General features: G+C 35.6%; 1 protein-coding gene across 4 annotated transcripts in view; it reads right to left on the bottom strand.

Annotated features, from left to right (window-relative positions):
- The window catches only part of PPP1R9A (protein phosphatase 1 regulatory subunit 9A), a 390,175-nt gene that overhangs the window by 50,757 nt on the left and 320,639 nt on the right, over nucleotides 1-18,779 (bottom strand). The gene's annotated exons all lie outside the window — the stretch shown is intronic.

Raw genomic sequence — 18,779 nt, 5'->3', positions numbered from 1 at the left:
TTTGCAATTGTTATTGACAAGATCTACTTATTGTTCTTTCAACCATGTGCCAAGCATGAAGAGTAGTTAACTTAGACTGTTTGAATTCATCTCTGGCCTACCATGTACTCTATGGAGCATTAGAAAATTACTTAACCTCTCTTATTTCACTTTCCTCGCCTATAAAATTCAGTTCCGTATAAGTCAAAACCTTCCTTATTGGATGATTAAGTGATATAACCCATATAAAGCACTTAGTACAGTGGCTAGCATAGAGTATGTCCTCAATAAACTCAGCCAGGACCAAGACAGAATGGTCTGAAGAATTCAAATATGATTACCCCAGCTTCACCTTGCAGTTAAATGTGCTAACGGCTGTAAAATGTCACACCTGAAGTAAAATGAACACCTCTGATTCTATTTAAAGAGAAGCAAGAAATCAAAAGGGCAGATTTCACAGTGAACACTGCACTATGGGCAAGTGCCAGATTTTATTAAGTCCTGGTAGGGTAACCAAATACGTGGCATGCAGCTTGTTGGGATTTTGGACTTTCTTTTCTCAGATCACTGTGTCTTCTATAAGTTGCTTCTCTGGACCTCAGTTTCCCATATGAAAAATGCTAGATGGAACTCCAAGAGCCCTTTCACATATGACAGGTGTGACAGTTACGAAACGAAGAACCTGAAGGTAGTTGTCAAGGTTGCAGACTTTAGAAATTCTTGTCCTGAGCCAATATTTTCTTTCTTGTGAATAAATACACTAGATTAATCCACAAACTGTGGGACAAACCCAGGTAAAACTGTGAAACAGCCCATGTTGATCTATTCTACCCTTCCCATCTCACCAAAAATGGATAACAGGAGGGAACTGAACTAATTAGCAGTGAGGTGAGAACAACTGATGAAAGTTTGGACTGTTACTAAGTATAGCTAAATTCTTTACATATAGGAAAGCAGAATGAATTGTGTAAATTCACACATTATTCAGAATGGACAAAATTTTCTTAGTACACATAGGTCCTAAAATTTAAAATATGTGATTATTTTAATTCTGTATGGACATTAAGAGAATTTCTACAAATCCATCACTATTGACAAGAAAAGCATCAAAAATACAGTAACTGAACTCTTTCATTTTACATAGTATGGACCTGTGTCTAGTGAGCTTACGCTGGAAGGCTATTAGTTGCCAAAGCCAGGTTTTAGAAATCTCAGCCCATGGTTCTTTCCACTAATACTAAATTTCTTACATCTGTAAGCCCCTTTATTTTTAATCATCTCCCTTTATCATTGCAAATGACTGGGGGAGGCAGGGCAGGTGTTGTGAACCTCATGGTTCAGATGAGGAAAGAGGCTCAGGGAAGTCACACACCTTCTTCAAGTTCCCACTAGAAACAGGTGGTGGAGTGGAAGCAAAACCAGATTTGACTCTTCCTACCTCTGTTCCTCCCTTAACCATGTATCTAACTGAACCAGTTGCTTTGGGATATATTTTTCATTTCCTCTTCCCCCAAACCCCAAGGCATATGTCATCATCATAACCTCTCAGATGAGAAGTTATTACTCCAACTGGAAACCATGGATCACTTCTGGTAGTCTGAGCATTCTGCCACTGAATGCAAAATGGTGCTTAATCAGCTGCTGTTGTTATTAATGAAGCTTAGAAAGCACACCTCCACCTTCCTTAATAATCAATCGGCATTTAGTGACTGAGACTATGTGCAAGTACTATGCTAATCACTGAGAATACATGAACATGACATAGAATCTACCTTCAAGATACTTCATGGAGATTAATAAATACCACCTTGTAAGAATTCTCCAGATCACCCCGTGAGAAAGGTCAGAGGCAACTTGCTGCTGGATGGCTTGTTTAGTCTTTCGTTCTATAGCCAGATCAGATGTCATGTGTCTTTGGCCGGTTTGTCTAGACGTGGACCCTACTTTCCAAGCAAAGTGAGCAAGATGGACCCAAGATATCTCCATTTCATGAGGAAAAGAAAATTGCTTTTCACAGGGGTAAAGGACCCTGACAAAAGGAGCATAGTTGGTTAAAGGTTGAGTGTTCTTATTCTAGAGCAGTTCCCTTTCCACATGTTTAAGAGATTTATGTCAAGAATCAATAACCTTTTCAAAGTACAGGTCCAAGAGTTTGCAAGAATGGTCAGGTAGACTGCCTGCAGGGATAGAAGGTCAACAGGGCTGGTTAATAGAAATAGAGCCTGAAATGCCTGTTGGAGTTTTTGGGCTTCAGAGAAGCTAGGTTTGGAGAAAAGACTTGGGATTAGGAGGGCATAAATAAAAAGAAAAGGTTAAGAACTGCAGGTCAAAGTCTTTTAACTTACAAGACCAACTTTTTCATCTCTTTTATCATCTTTAACAAGAAAGCCATAGATATGCACCTCAGGATTTCAGCACAAATAAACATACACATTCCTATGAGAACAGGAGCTTCCATTTAACATTCTGAAGGTGTACCTGCTGTGTATAATTTTTTTTTTCGAAAAGATGAATACAGAACATGTACTCATATTACTGGATCGATATAATCCAAATATAACTGTGCTAAAAATAGAAACACCCTTTACACAGAAACTTAAATAGGTGAGACTGAACTTTTGCCCTCTCTCTACTTTTGCCCTCTCTCTACTTATCCTGTGAGAGCATGGAAAACATTTTTCTTTAAAAAGTGAAAAAAATCTTTGCAGGAAACGTTTTAAGAGAGTTCTAGTTCTAGAAATATTACAATCAGATAACAGCAACATTTTCTGCTGTTGCTTTACAAAAGCAAATCAATAACTAATATTTGCAGAGAACTTTATAAAGTGCTTTCTAGATTGGAATCTAAATTTTTAGTTATATTTATGAGTATTTGAGTGATGTATTACCTACGACAATGTGGCTTCACAAAAGAAATCAAAGTTGTTTTTAACTACATTTTGGTGTTAAGTTGAAGCTTTGCCACAATTCTTTGTAATTTCTGCTGAAAAGTTTACATATGATATCTATCCTACTTATTAACAAAAGTGTTTTACTTACGGAATCATGTATGCAAAATGAACTAAAACTGGCTGACTGAACAATATCACAATCTAATCTGAATGGTAACACTAATTGCAGCATATGTAGCATAGGGTGAGATTCTCTAACAAGGTCGCTCCCTAAGTAGGTACTCATAAACTTGTTATTAATGATGCTGCTGCTGGATGTAGTTGATGGCCTATAATTACAGCTCTTTTTTTAAATAAGTAACTGTTTGCTATTAAGTAGGCAGCAATTTATAGCTTCCCTACATGTTAGTGGAAACTTTCATAAAGATAACTTAATGTTATTATCCCACACATTTTATAACTTTTCTAGATTCTTTTTCATAGACTTAAATAAATAAAATAAACCAACTTTTAGACTCCATTTTTTCTTCAAGAGAAATGTAGAATTTTTTAAAATTGTTGCTATTGCTGTAACTCCTGAGGAGGAATGGCAAGGGAGAAATTGGACAGGCAGTTTAAATGGCACCTGGCTAACAGTTCCTGAGCCAGCCTCGCTGTAACTTCCACTAAATTACCAGTGAAATCACATTAAAAACAGAAAAACTCATAACCAAAAATGAACACAACTAAAAACAACAGTTCATAGAATATGAAAGAGTCATGAAGTTGAATTAAGAAAAATCTATCCAAGATTCCCTCTGACATCAGGGAGACACTTCGTACCACCCTCATTGATGGCTTGAGATCCATTCTGTCCCAAGCAAAAAGTGGACAACCCCTACTGTCTTGCCTAGGAATGGGGCGTCAAGTCAGGCTTTCTAACTTTCTCAGTATTACATATTTGTTCAGAAAGCAACTGTTAGGGGGAAATGCAGGAAGGTGGCTGATGCATGGCACACTGCATACTTTCAGCTGCAGACCCTATATAGACGGGTGGCTTCAGTAAGTGCCTTGGTAGCAGTGAATACTGGAAATTACCTTTTTTATCTCTTTAACTTAGAGAACTGTGTGGCAATACTTGGGAGTATCTCACCATAGTACAGAGAATTGCCCTAGATGTCAGACTGCTAGAAAATAGCAACTGGGCTGGAAACAAGGCACCTAAATATCCCTCCTAATCTAAGTCCAGAAATGAGATTCATAATCAAACAGTGAATAATTACTGACTAACCAATTACTAAAAGGTTTTTGTCTCATTTCAAGATAAAGAAAAAACAGGCCACCTTAGGTCTACTAACAAATACTGCAAATCAAGGTAAAGAAAATACCAACTTGAACACACAAATAAGTAAACTTGTGAAAATGATGTATCCTATAAGTAAAAAATATTTTAAGATCACTTTTTGAAATTCTAGGATGTAAAGAAAGTACAGCAAGAAAGAACGAAGAGTAAGAAAACTAAACATTTAATGAGAGAATTAAGTCATGTTAGAAGTGCTAAAAAGCATAAGTGAATTTGAAGTTAAAAGCATATTTAATTCAATTAAACTGTACACTTAAAATAATGAAGACAGTAAACTATACATGTATCTTTTTCCCAATAAAAAATTAACAAAAAGCGTAATTAATGCTACAAAAAATAAAATCACTGATATGACAAGACAAATTTAAGAAACAGTCTCAGATACAGGAAAAAAAGACAAATTAAATAAAATGATAAAAAACGTCATAGATACTGATGACAGTGTTTCCAGAAAAAAAAGGAAATAGAAAAAAAACTGAAGGAAACATTAATGAACTAAAATGAAAACAAAACAAAAACAAGAGTAATGAAAGCAAATTAAAAAGAAAAATAATCAATGAAAGAAGGCCTATTTCAATAAATTGTGCTAAAAAATTTTGAAGTACAAGGTGAAAACAATACAAACATCCAAATGCAAGCTTTATGTCAGACTTTTCCTTTAAAACACGCTTAAAACAATAAAACTTGCCCTCCCACTTTTTCAGGGAAAAAGTTCGTTAATGAATTAGAATGTCATTCTCAGTATGGGAAGATCATGGAAACTATATCCTCCACAAATACTAAAAAAAAGTACTTAAAGATATACTTTGAGAATGAGAAAAAATTCAGAATATAAGAATGAAGAAATTATTCTTTGAAAGGAATAATAGTGGATACTGATTAACCTGAGAGTATAACTGTTGCAAATACCGTTAGAAAACTAACCAAAAACATAAGCTTTTAAAAAATGTGACAATTATATTTTAATAATCTCTCTTAGAACCCAAGATTGCATCAAAATCTTCCATATGAAACATTCAAATGATTATTTGAATTCAAATTATATTTTGTTCTTAATTTTTAATATTTTAATTTTTAATTTTAATTTTAATTTCATTTTTAATATTTTAATTTTTATTTTGTCCTTAAATTTTTAAACACTTTTCAAAAACTTAAAGACAAGCCTTAGTAAAAGCCAATAAACATAAAAGAAACATACAGCATAAAACAAGGTGGGAACACCTATACCTTGCATAATTATAATTATAAACAAACTGATTAAATTTTCTTAGTAAAAAATACAGACTCCAATATTATATTTTTATTTGTTTATTTATTTTAAGACAAGGTCTCACTCTCTTGCAAAGATTGGGGTGCAATGGCACAATCACCACTCAACTGCAGCCTCGACCTCCCAGGCTAAGGTGATCCTCCCACCGCAGCCCTCTGAGTAGCTGGAACCACAGGTGATTATATTATTTTAAAGCTACTATAAAACAAAGTGCTACAATTAGGTTTATGTCAAAAATAGGTACACACTTATACACTGGTGTTTATCCAGCAACTGCAAACAAAAGTAGCAGTAAGAATATTGACATCAAAGTGTACTTAAAGGTTGATAAATCTTGAAGTCATATTTTATGTACTTTCAATATGGCATCAACCTAGATAACCAAAGCTGTAAGACACAAAATACAACAACGAGGTATGATTTCAGTATATATAATTCTCAATTTCCTAGATAAAGTAAGGAAAAATGAATATGGATCCAGAAGGTCTAAAACACATCATGTCACTTTTACCAAAAACACCTGTATTAATCTACAATAAAAGCATCACATTCAAAAAAAGAAAAACTTGAAAAGACACTATTACCTGGCCTCAATGTAATAAAACATTAAATAGATTAAAAAGCTACAAATTGAAAAGTTTCCTCAATTGTTCAAGTCAAAGAGAAAATGAAAGTCAAAATAAAAAATATAGACTATTTATGAAGTGATGAAAATGAGAAGAATGCACGTTGAAATGAGATGTGGCCAAAGGCATAATAAGAGACAGGTTCATAATTTTGACTGCTTTCATATTTAAACAATCAAGTATGACAATAAATTCAGCATTGGTTGCAAGAAGTTAGAATATGAGTAATCAAACATTCCTAAGAGAAATAGGATGATGGAATAAGTAAAAATACAAAGTTAGGGAGGGGGAAAGTGTCAGTGCAATACAACATAGCAAACTAACATGAGTTATTCCCTGTCTCTCTTGAATTCAACTTTGGAGATACCAAAAAAGAAAAATAGACTATGTATAGGCTTCAGAGTCTTATTCATCAATTAACAAAACAGCTGGTGAGAAACTCATACAGAACACAAATGGTTGCAGATGTCTTTGGAAAACTGAGGATCTGAAGCAGGAGAGTACAGTAACCAGGAATGGGGGCCAGCAATGTAATTTTTTGTCTTCTCCATATAACCTGGGTAAGCCTGTATCTGGAGGTACATCAGGGATAGCCTATTTCAGGCCTTGAAGCTTGGACCTCCTAGACACTAACTTATCCTTTAGTGCCTTTGGTGGAAACCTTTGGTGTAATGTGGTAAGCTGCAGCACCAGAGATAATAGTGAATTAACACTAGGGCAGCACCAGAATCCCCTTACAGTTGGATAGAAAGAAGTACAGGTGAGCTGGAACTAATTATTTTGTAAAAAGTACACTTACAAATATATGTAACTAAAACTCTTCAAATACAAAAAGTTGGCAACAAGAGGAGAGGTAGAGGATGGTATGCTAAGGGTATTATTTTGTTAAATGATAAAGACATGGATATTGATCTGCTTTATACATTGCCAGGAAAAATAACCTAAGACTAAGTCAAAATAAGTCAGGGTAATAAAATACAAATGTACAACTTTTAAGCAGCAGATAAAAATCTGACGTACCTAATGGCAAGTAGGTAGAAAGACTTAAAAAGAAACAAGAAGCAAGCATGGACATTGTAAAATATGAAATAAGGTGGCATACATAGGTTCTAATATTAAAGTTATTAAGGTAAATGTAAATACATTTAACTCACCAACTAACTGAAAAATACTCCCAGAGTATTATAAAAGTAAGATGTAGAAATAGGTTGCCTAAATGAAACATATTTAAACAAGAGAATACAGAATTGTTGAAAATAAAGGGATGGAAAAACTAGATGCTGTGAAACAAATATAAAGAAAATAAAGCCAGAGTTAATTTTTTATTATGAGACAAAATATAATTTGGGACAAAGTGCACCAAAAGGGAGAAGAGAGATGTTATAAATGAAGAAGTTGTAATAATCCTCAACATACATGCAGTTAACAACAAAGATATAAAATATCTAAAACTACCACTGGTAGGATTACAGGAAGAAATAAATGATGGTAACTCGTAATTTTAATACATACTTTTTCAGATTTGGTAGATCATGTAGACAAAATATAAGCCATATTATAGAAAAAATGTATATATGTGTTTGTATTATTAATCTTATTTATATTACGGTGGTTCATGCCTGTAATCCCAGCCCTTTGGCAGGCCAAGGCGGGTGGATCACCTGAGGTCAGGAGTTTGAGACTAGTCTGGCCAACATGGAGAAACCACATCTTTACTAAAAATACAAAAATTAGCTGGGTGTGGTGGCACATGCTTGTAATCCCAGCTACTTGGGAGGCTAAGGTAGGAGAACCACTTGAACTCAGGAGACGGAGGTTGCAGTGAACTGAGATGGCACCACTGCTCTCCAGCCTGGGAGACAGAGCGAGACTCCATCTCAAAAAAATAAAAATAAAAATAAAACAAAACAAAAAAAATTTAAAAAAATATATATACCATATTATATATATACACACACACACACACACACATACATATATATACACACACATACACACAGATAAACTTCACACCTAAACATGGAACAAGGGTGCTTTTTGCCTACATGAAGAATATCAAATAAAAACTGTTTATGTATCAAGCTATTAATATAAAATATCTAAAAAATTCTACACAATAGCTATTATATGGAATATGTTTTCTGATCAGAGTGCAATAAAGTTGCAACCCATAACACAATATAGCAAAATAAAGTTCTCTATGTCTGGAAAGTAAAAAAAAAAAAACACTATATCCTTCTTTTGTTAAAAAGAAAATTCCAAGAAAAAATACATATAAATAACAACGGCATTCTACATGTAAAAAGTTGTGACATGTAGTTAAAGCAATATTCAGAAAAAAATCAGTACAGGTATCAGAATGTAAGAGTTATTAAAAATAAATAAACTAAGTGTAATTGATCAACAAAGAAGAAAAAAAGAAAGAAAAAAGAAATATTGGTCTTTGTTTTTTACTTTTTCTTATTTAAAGAATAAACAATTAGGAACTAAAAAGCTAGAATGAGATAAAATTCTAGAAAAAAACTAAAAAAGTAAAAATATTCAAATAAAGAGAAGAAAAAATATAAAAGGGGTAACTACTTATAAATATAAAATACTTCAACACTTAAAAAGTATTTTATAAAAATATAAGTTAATAAGTGTAATAGCCTAAAGAAAATATCTAAATTTCTTGAAAAACGCAAAATACCAACATTGTCCCCCTGAAATTGAAAACTTGAACAGAGTAATAGTTATTATGAAAGGTACTTAAAATATCCCTCCACCAATGTACAGATGGTTTATATAAGATTGGTTCAAAAGTAATTGTGGTTTTTGCCATTACTTTTAATATGCTGAATTAAAAACTGAATAATAACAAACTTTCAGGAACAGAACTTTCTATCTTATGTACATCATTAAGTCTCGTTTATAAAAGTAATTTCTGAAAATAAAAAAATAGGGAAAAACTTCCTAATTTATATTGAAGCAAATATAATCTTTGTGGCAGTTAAAAATGTTTTTTTGTTATAATAGATTTTTGGGAAACAGGTGGTGGTTGGTTACAATAAAAAATTCTTGAGTGGTGATTTCTCAGGTTTTAGTAAACCCATCACCTGAACAGTGTACACTGTACCCAATGTGTAGTCTTTAATCTCTCACCACCCCACCTTTTCCCTCGAGTCCCCAAAGTCCAACATATCACTCATGCCTCTGTGTCCTCATAGCTTAGCTCCCACATATCAGTGAGAACATACAATGTTTGGTTTTCCATTCCTGAGTTACTTCACTTAGAAAAATAGTCTCCAATTCCATCCAGGTTGCTGTGAATGCCATTATTTCTTTCCTTTTTATGACTGAGTAGTATTCCATGGTACATATAAACCACATTTTCTTTAGCCACTCATTGATTGATGGGCATTTGGGCTTGTTCCATATTTTTGCAAATGTAAATTGTGCTGCTATAAACATGTATGTGCAAGTATCTTTTCTGCACAATGACTTCTTTTCCACTGGATCAAATGATAGAACTTTTAGTTCTTTAAGGAATCTCCACACTGTTTTCCATAGTGGTTGTACTAGTTTACATTCCCACTAACAGTGTAAAAGTGTTCCCTGTTCACCATATCCATGCCAACATCTGTTATTTTTTGTTTATTTTTTTGAGTATGGCCATTCTTGCAGGAGTGAGGTGGTATCACATTGTGGTTTTGATTTACATTTCCCTGATAATTGGTGATATTGAGCATTTTCCCATATGTTTGTTGGTGGTCATTTGTTTATCTTCTTTTGAGAACTGTATATTAATTCATGTCCTCAGCCCACTTTTTGATGGGATTGTTTTTTCTTGCTGATTTGTTTGAGTTCTTTGTGGATTCTAGATAGTAGTTCTTTGTCAGATGTATAGATGTCAAAGATTTTCTCCTAGTCTGTGGATTGTCTCTTTACCGGCTGATTGTTTCTTTCACGGAACAGCAGCTTTTTAGTTTAATTATGTCTCATCTATTTACCTATGTTTTTGTTGCATTTGCTTTTGGATTCTTGGTCATGAACTCTTTGCCTAAGCCAGTGTCTAGAAGAGTTTTTCTGATGTTATCTTCCAGAATTTTTATGGTTTCAGATCTTAGATTTAAGTATTTAATCCATCTTGAGTTGATTTTTGTATAAGTTGAGAGATGAGGATCCAGTTTCAGTCTTCTACATCTGGCTTGCCAATTATCCCAGCACCATTTGTTAATAGTGTGTCCTTTCCCCACTTTATGTTTCTGTTTGCTTTGTCGAACAACAGTTGGCTGTAAATATTTGGGTTTATTTCTGGGTGCTCTATTCGGCTCCATTGGTTTATGTGCTTAATTTTAGGACAGTACCATGCTATATTGGTGACTTATAGTATAGTTTGAAGTTGGGTAATGTGATGCCTCCAAATTTGTTCTTTTTGCTTAGTCTTCCTTTGGCTATGTGGGCTCTTTTTTGGTTCCATATGAATTTTAGTCCTGAATGGTACTGTGAAGAATGATGGTGGTATTTTAATGGGAATTGCATGGAATTCGTAGATTGCTTTTTGCAATATGGTCATTTTCACAATATTGATTCTACCCATCCATGAGCATAGAATGTGTTTCCATTTGTTTGTGTCGTCTATGATTTCATTCAGCAGTGTTTTGTAGTTTTCCTTATAGAGGTCTTTTACCTTCTTGGTTAGTTATATTCCTAAGTATTTTATTTTTCTTTGTAGCTATTGTGAAAGGTGTTGAGTTCTTGATCTGATTCTCATCTTGGTTGCTGCTGGTGTACAGCAGAGCTACTGATCTGTGTACATTAATTTTGTATGCTGAAACTTTGCTGAATTCATTTATTAGTTCTAGGAACTTTCTGGATGAGTCTTTAGGGTTTTCTAGGTATACGATCATATCAACAGCAAACAGTGACAGTTTGACTTCCTCTTTACTGATTTGGATGCCCTTTCTTTCTTTTTCTTGTTTGCTCTGGCTAGGACTTCCAGTACTATGCTGCATAGAAGTACTGAAAGTGGGCATCCTTGTCTTGTTCCAGTTTTCACAGGGAATGCCTTCAACTTGTCCCCGCTCAGTATAATGTTGGTTGTGGGTCTGTCATAGATGGCTTTTATTACCTTAAGGTATGTCTCTTCTATGCCTATTTTGCTGATGGTTTTCATTGTAAAGAGATGCTGGATTCTGTCAAATGCTTTTTCTGCATCTATTGAGATGACCATGTGATTTTTAAATTTTAGTTCTGTTTATGTGATGTATCACATTTATTGACTTGCATATGTTAAATCATTCCTGCATCCCTGGTATGAAATCCACTTGATCATGGTAGGTTATTTTTTTGATATGCTGTTGGATTCAGCTCCCTAGTATTTTGTTGAGAATTTTTGTACCCATGTTCATCAGGGATGTTGGTCTGTAGTTTTCTTTTTTTGTTATGTCCTTTCCCGGTTTGGGTATTAGGGTGATACCAGCTTCACAGAATGATTTAGGAAGGATTCCCGCTTTCTCTGTCTTTTGGAAAAGTGTCATTAGGATTGGTACCAATTCTTCTTTGAATGTCTGACAGAATTCAGCTGTGAATGTGTATGGTCCTGGACTATTTTTGTTGGCAACTGTTTTACATTATTTTTTCTTTTCTTATTATAATTTAAGTTCTGTGTGGGATACACGTGTAGAACATGCAGGTTTGTTACATAGGTATAAATGTGCCATAGTCGGTTGCTGTACCCATCAACCCGTCATCTACATTAGGTATTTCTCCTAATGCTATCCCTCCCCTTGCCCCCCACCCCCTGACAGGCCCTGGTTTGTGATGTTCCCCTCCCTGTGCCCATATCTTCTCACTGTTCAACACCCACTTATGAGTGACAACATGTGGTGTTTGGTTTTCTGTTCCTGTGTTAGTTTGCTGAGAATGATGGTTTCCAGCTTCATCCATGTCCTTGCAAAGGATGTTAACTCATCCTTTTCTATGGCTGCATAGTATTCCATAGTGTATATGTGCCACATTTTCTTAATCCAGTCTATCATTGATGAGCATTTGGGTTCGTTCCAAGTCTTTGCTATTGTGAATAGTGCTGCAGTAAACATATGGGTGCATGTGTCTTTATGGTAGAGCAATTTAGAATCCTTTGGGTATATACCCAGTAATGGGATTGCTGGGTCAAATGGTATTTCTAGTTCTAGATCCTTGAGGAATCTCCACACTGTCTTCCCCAAAAGTTGGACTAATTTACTCCCACTAACAGTGTAAAAGCATTCCTATTTCTGAACATCGTCTCCAGCATCTGTTGTTTCCTGACTTTTTAATGATTGCCATTCTAACTGGTATGAGATGTTATCTCATTGTTGTTTTGATTCACATTTCTCTAATGACCAGTGATGATGAGCTTCTTTACATATGTTTGTTGGCTGCATAAATTTCTTCTTTTGAAAAGTGTTGTTCATATCTTTAGCCCACTTTTTGATGGGGCTGTTTTTTTCTTGTAAATTTGTTTAAGTTCCTTAGATTCTGGATATTAGCCCTTTGTCAGATAGATAGATTGCAAAAGTTTTCTCCCGTTCTGTAGGTTGCCTGTTCACTCTGATGATAGTTTCTTTTGCTATGCAGAAGCTCTTTAGATTAATTAGATCCCATTTGTCAACTTTGAATTTTGTTGCTATTGCTTTTTGTGTTTTAGTCATGAAGTCTTTGCCCATGCTTGTGTCCTGAATGGTATAGCCTAGGTTTTCTTCTAGGGTTTTTATGGTTTTAGATATTACCTTTAAGTCTTTAATACATCTTGAAATAATTTTGTATAAGGTGTAAGGAAGGGGTCGAGTTTCAGTTTTCTGCATTTGGCTAGCCAGTTTTCCCAACACCATTTATTAAATAGGGAATCCTTTCTTCATAGTTGGCAATTTTTTTATTACCATTTCAATCTCTCTGCCTGCTACTGGTCTGTTCAGAGGTTTTTATATCTTCCTGGTTTAATCTAGGATGGTTGTATATTTCCAGGAATTTAAACATCTCCTCTAGATTTTCGAGTTTATGTGTGTAAAGGTGTTCACAGTAGCCTTGAATGATCTTTTAGTATTTCTGGGTATCAGCTGTAATATCTCCCGTTTCATTTGTAACTGAGCTTATCTGGATCTTCTCTCTTCTTTTCTTGGTTAATCTCGCTAGATATCTAGCAATTTTATTTATCTTTTCAAAGAACCAGCTTTTTGTTTCATTTATCTTTTGTATTTGTTTGTTTCAATTTCATTTAGTTTTGCTCTGATCTTCATTATTTCTTTTCTTCTGCTGAGTTTGGGTTTGGATTGTTCTTGTTTCTTCAGTTCTGTGAAGTGTGACCTTAGATTGTCAGTTTGTGCCCTTTCAGACTTTTTGACGTAGGTGTTTAATGCTATAAACTTTCCTTTTAGCACTGCTTTTGCTGTATCCCAGAGGTTTTGATAGGTTGTATCACTACTATCGTATAGTTCAAATAATTTTTAAATTTCCATCTTGTTGACCCAACAATCATTCAGGAGTAGGGTTATTTAATTATCATGTATTTGCATTGTTTCGAGGGTTCCTTTCAGAGTTGATTTCCAATTTTATTCCACTGCGGTCTTAGAGAACTTGAGATAATTTCAGTTTTCTTAAATTTACTGAGACTTGTTTTGTGGCCTATCATAAGGTTTATCTTGGAGAATGTTCCATGTGCTGATAAATAGAATGTATATTCTGCAATTGTTGGGTAGAATGTTCTACAAATATCTGTGAAGTCCATTTGTTGTAGGGTATAGTTTAAGCCTATTGTTTCTTTGTTGACTTTCTGTCTTGAGGACCTACCTGTCAAGTGTTGACAGTGGAGTATGAAAGTCCCCCACTATTATTGTGTTGCCATCTATCTAATTTCTTAGGTCTTACAGTAATAAATTTGGGAGCTCCAGTGTTAGCTGCAAATATAGTTAGAATTGTAATATTTTCTTGTTGGACTAGTCCTTTTATCATTATATAATTTCTCTCTTTGTCTTTTTTTAACTGCTGTTGCTTTAATTTGTTTTGTCTGATATAAGAATAGCTACTCCTGCTTGCTTTTGGTGTCCATTTGCATACAATATCTTTTTCCACCCCTTTACCTTAAGTTTATGTTAGTCCTTATGTGTTAGGTGAGTTTCCTGAAGACAGCAGAAACTTGGTTGGTGAATTCTTATCCATTCTACCATTCTGTATCTTTTAGGTGGAGCATTTAGGCCATTTACATTCAATGTTAGTATTGACATGTGAGGTACTATTCTAGCATTGTGCTGTTTATTGCTTGAATACCTTTTTTTTCTTTCTATTGTGTTATTATAAAGGTCCTGTGAGATTTACGCTTTAAGTAGGTTCTATTTTGGTGTAATTAGAGGATTTATTTCTCTTTCTTTTGGGCAAGTTTTCCTCAATTATTCCCTCAAATATGTTTTCCAAACTTTTAGATTTCTCTCCTTCCTCAGGAACACCAATTGTTTCTAGTCTGGACATTTAACATAGTCCCAAACTTCTTGGAGACTTTATTCATTTTTTAAAAAATTCCTTCTTATTTGTCTTTGGTGGATTGGGTTAATTTGAAAGCCTTGTCTTCAAGCTCTGAAGTTCTTTCTTCAGAGCTTGTTCGATTCTACTGCTGAGACTTTCCAGTGCATTTTGCATTTCTGTGTGTCCTTGATTTCCAGAAGCTATGACTGTTTTTTTATTTACGCTATCTATTTCACTGAAAAACTTTCTTTCATTTCCCGTATTATGTTTTTGATGTCTTTAAGTTGGACTTCACCTTCCTCTGGTGCCTCCTTGATTAACTTAATAATTGATCTTCTAAAATATTTTTCTGCCAATTCAGAGATTTCATCTTGGTTTGGATCCATTGCTGGTTAACTGGTATGATCTTTTGGGGGTGTTAAAGAACCTTATTTTATCATATTACCAGAACTGTTTTTTCTGGTTCCTTCTCATTTGGGTAGACTACATCAGAAGGAAGATCTGGGATTCAAGGGCTACTGTTCAGATTCTTTTGTCCCACAGTGTGCTCCCTTGATTTGGTGCTCTCCCACTTCCCCTAGGAATGGGGTTTCCTGAGAGCTGAAATGTAGTGATTGTTTTTGCTCTTCTGGGTCTAGCCACCCAGCGGAACTACGAGGCTCTGCACTGGTACTCGGGAGTATCTGCAAAGAGTACTGTGATGTGATCCATCTTTAGGTCTTGTAACCATGGATAACAGCACCTGCTTTGATGGAGGCAGCAGGGGAGTGACGTGGACTCAGAAGGGTCCTTGCTTGTATTTTTGTTTAGTGTGCTGGTCTTATATTGGTTGGACTCCAGTCAGGAGGTGGCAATTTCAAGAGCACATGAGCTGGGGTCCTATAAGGAGGATGCATATTTGCCCTAGGGACACCTGGTTAAGTATTCAGGTTTCTCAGGCAGTCAGCAGGGCCATGGAGGTCCCAAGAGATTATAACCTTTGTCTTCAGCTACCAGGGTGGGTAGAGGAAGACCATCAGGTGGGGGGAGGGACAGGAGTGTCTTAGCTCAGTCTCTCCTTGGGCAGGGCTTGCTGTGGCTGCTGTGGGGGATGGGGTTGTGGTTCCCAGTTCAATGAGGTTATATTTCCAGGGGGATTATGGCTGCCTCTGCTGAGTCACATATGCCACCAGGGAAGTGGGGGAAAGCCGGCAGTCACAGGCCTCACTCTGCTCCCACGAAGTCCAGAGTCCTAATGGCCAGTTTCACACCTACCATGCCCTTCACAACAGCACCAAGTCTATTTCCAGGCAGCTCATGACCAGCGCTGGGAACTCACCCTAAACCACGAGCCTCCCTGTTGAGAAAGCAAGCAGACTCACAGTTTTTGGCATTTCAGGGAGCCTGCAGTGGTGACCCAGTTCCTTCGAAAGGTCTGTGGATTCTCTTGGCTTTCCTAGTATTTTCCTGCGGTAGTTCTTGGGGCAAAAGTTCATGATGTGAGTCTCCACATGCTGTTCTGTCCATCCAAGCAGGAGCCGCAAGCAGTCCTGACTCTTATCTGCCATTTTAATCCTCCCAGTTTTTGTTTATTTATTTGAGACGGGGTCTTGTGTGGCTCTGTCACCCAGGCTGGAGTGCAGTGGCAACCTTCATTGCTCACTGTAACTTCCAACTCCTAAGCTCAAGCCATTTTCCCACCTCAGCCTCCCAAAGAACTGAGATTATAGGTATGAGCCACCATGACTGGCCATATGGTAGCTTTTCTTTAACCCACTCCAGTAATATGTTCTGTTACTCACAGCTGGATACTTAGGTAACTTATGTATGTATGTGACTTACATAATGAATAAAGGGCACTATAAAATTTTAGGGAGGATGAGAAAAAAGGCTTTAATTAAACAAATATATTCCATGAACTTGGATTAAAAGATTCGATGTGATTTTTAAAATGCCAGTTCCCTGCAAATTTACTAGTTTAACATAATTACAACAAAAAATGCAGAGTATTTTTCAAGGTTATTTATAAAGTGATTCATACATTTTCTTGAATAAGTTGAAAAATAAAGGAATTTTTGAAAAGTAGGAATAATGTGACTTAGACCATCAATATTGATGTATATTCTAATAGTATTGCACTGAAGAAAAATGAGAAGATGGAGCAGACTATGAAGCCATAAGCAGTTCAGAAGGTAAAGGCACAAATTCTTTAGATAATAATGTTGGCCCTCTCACCAAAGGGAAATTGGTAAATAAGCATTTAATAAAAGGGTTAACCAACTTTTGTTGGCTATTTGAAAACGTTAAATTAGGTACATGTCTTATATCACACAACAAATTCCAGTATATGTTTGACACCATTCATTCCCTAAATATTTCACCACTAACTATATGCCAAGAGTTGTACAAAGACTGAGGACACGATAATAAACAAAAACATCGGAGCTTAGAGTCTAGCAGGAAGATAGATACAAAACAGTCCCAAAGTACAACTGATTGAGATAATGTCAGTCTAATGTGTTCTGCCCAAGTAGTAAAACATACTTTTGCTTAAAATAACTAAGACAATCCTGTAACATGAAACTTTGTAAAGACACTAATATAATAAGACCCTTTACACTCACCCCAAGTTTTGGGCATAATCCTGTTAAAAGTGCCTAGTGCTATATAATATTTGGACATGTATATTAATCACATAAAGAAATTTCACAAAAAGAGTGCCACACAGGTGATACGCAGGGACAATATTCTGAAGAAATGAATATATTAATGTTAAACGTAAAACAAAAGAAGATAAAAGAATTGTAAGTGGGACAATGTGATATTGCCTGTTATTGAGGTGAGGACAAAATTCCAATTCTTAGAAAGCAAAACTAAAAGAAAGTTACAGACCTGGTTACTCAGGCTAAAAATAAATCAGCCACATTACACAGAATCAGCCAGATCACACAGCAGTCTACAGCAGGGTCAGCAACATTTTTCAGTAAAGGGCCAGAAAGCAAATAATTTAGGATTTGCAGGCCATACAGTCTCTGTTGCAACTACTCAACTTTGCTGTTATGGTATGTTATCAGCCACAAACAATAAAGAGATGGGCATGCTTGTGTTCAAATAAAACTTTATTTATAAAAAGTAGGCCAGATTTGGACAATATATCATAATTTGCTAACCCCTGGTCTAGACCACTCTACACAATGGTGCATGCTTAAAACAGTATTTATGGAGCTTTGAGTCCTTGGCTCAATTTTGCAAATGGAAGATATGACTTTCCATATATTATCTGTGCCCTGTAGGCTCTTCACCTTCCATAAAAGAATACAGATCCTTCTTCCAGCTCAATTATCTACCAGAGACTAGGGGTCATACTTACCTGGCAAAATGAAAGAGCTGTATTATAGGCTTTTGCCAGGGAATACTACTTTGATCTCATTGCCTTCAATATTTGTTAAAGTTGGGTTGTGAGTTAAAATATTCTTAGAGAACAAGGCATCTACCTACTTTTCTTGATAACTTATATTCTTTGACCAAATAAGGGCTGCAGAGAAACAGGTAACTAGATTACACCTCTTCCTCACACTCAGCCACTTTCTGCAGAACTTTTTTTTTTTCTGCATTGCTCTTTGGTTTGAAGATATCAGTTAATTTAGAAAGTCTTTATAAGAAATGAACAAGTTGTAAATAATGACATATTTCTCTTCAATGATGGAGAATACTCTTCCAAAACAAGGAAGGATAAACTGCTTGGGGACCTGTTAATCACTGTTTCTGTTTTATATGTGTCAGGGTTCTGAGAAGTTACTTTGGAAGAAAAGCTATCCACATTTCCTCCCCCAAGGTTCTATTCTTGGCCCTTCTCTAAGAGCACATTGCCTCAGGAGTCTGACCTCTTCAGACTCTGAGAACGCATCACCACACTCCCTTGCCTGGGTTTGGAAGCATCAGCAGAAAAGGAAAGCAGAGTCAGGGTATATATTCTTACCCTTGCCCCAAGGATGCAGCTTTTAGCAGTGGCTGCATCTTATAAAGCTGCGGGTGTTGATGGTAATAGCCTCCTGCTGTTGCCAGTTCCCATGCACTTCAACACCCCTTGTTAGTACTATTAACTCTGTTCAAAGTCTGTGTATTAAACTCTCTTCAAGTAAACCCTTTGGGTATGCCATCTGATGCTTATTAGAAACCTATTTCATGAACAGAAAGACAAAAAGAGCCTTTTT

This window comes from Rhinopithecus roxellana, chromosome 6 (assembly GCF_007565055.1).
Source record: "Rhinopithecus roxellana isolate Shanxi Qingling chromosome 6, ASM756505v1, whole genome shotgun sequence".
In the NCBI taxonomy this organism is placed as follows: domain Eukaryota; kingdom Metazoa; phylum Chordata; class Mammalia; order Primates; family Cercopithecidae; genus Rhinopithecus; species Rhinopithecus roxellana.
This window is presented reverse-complemented; position numbering and strand designations above follow the sequence as displayed.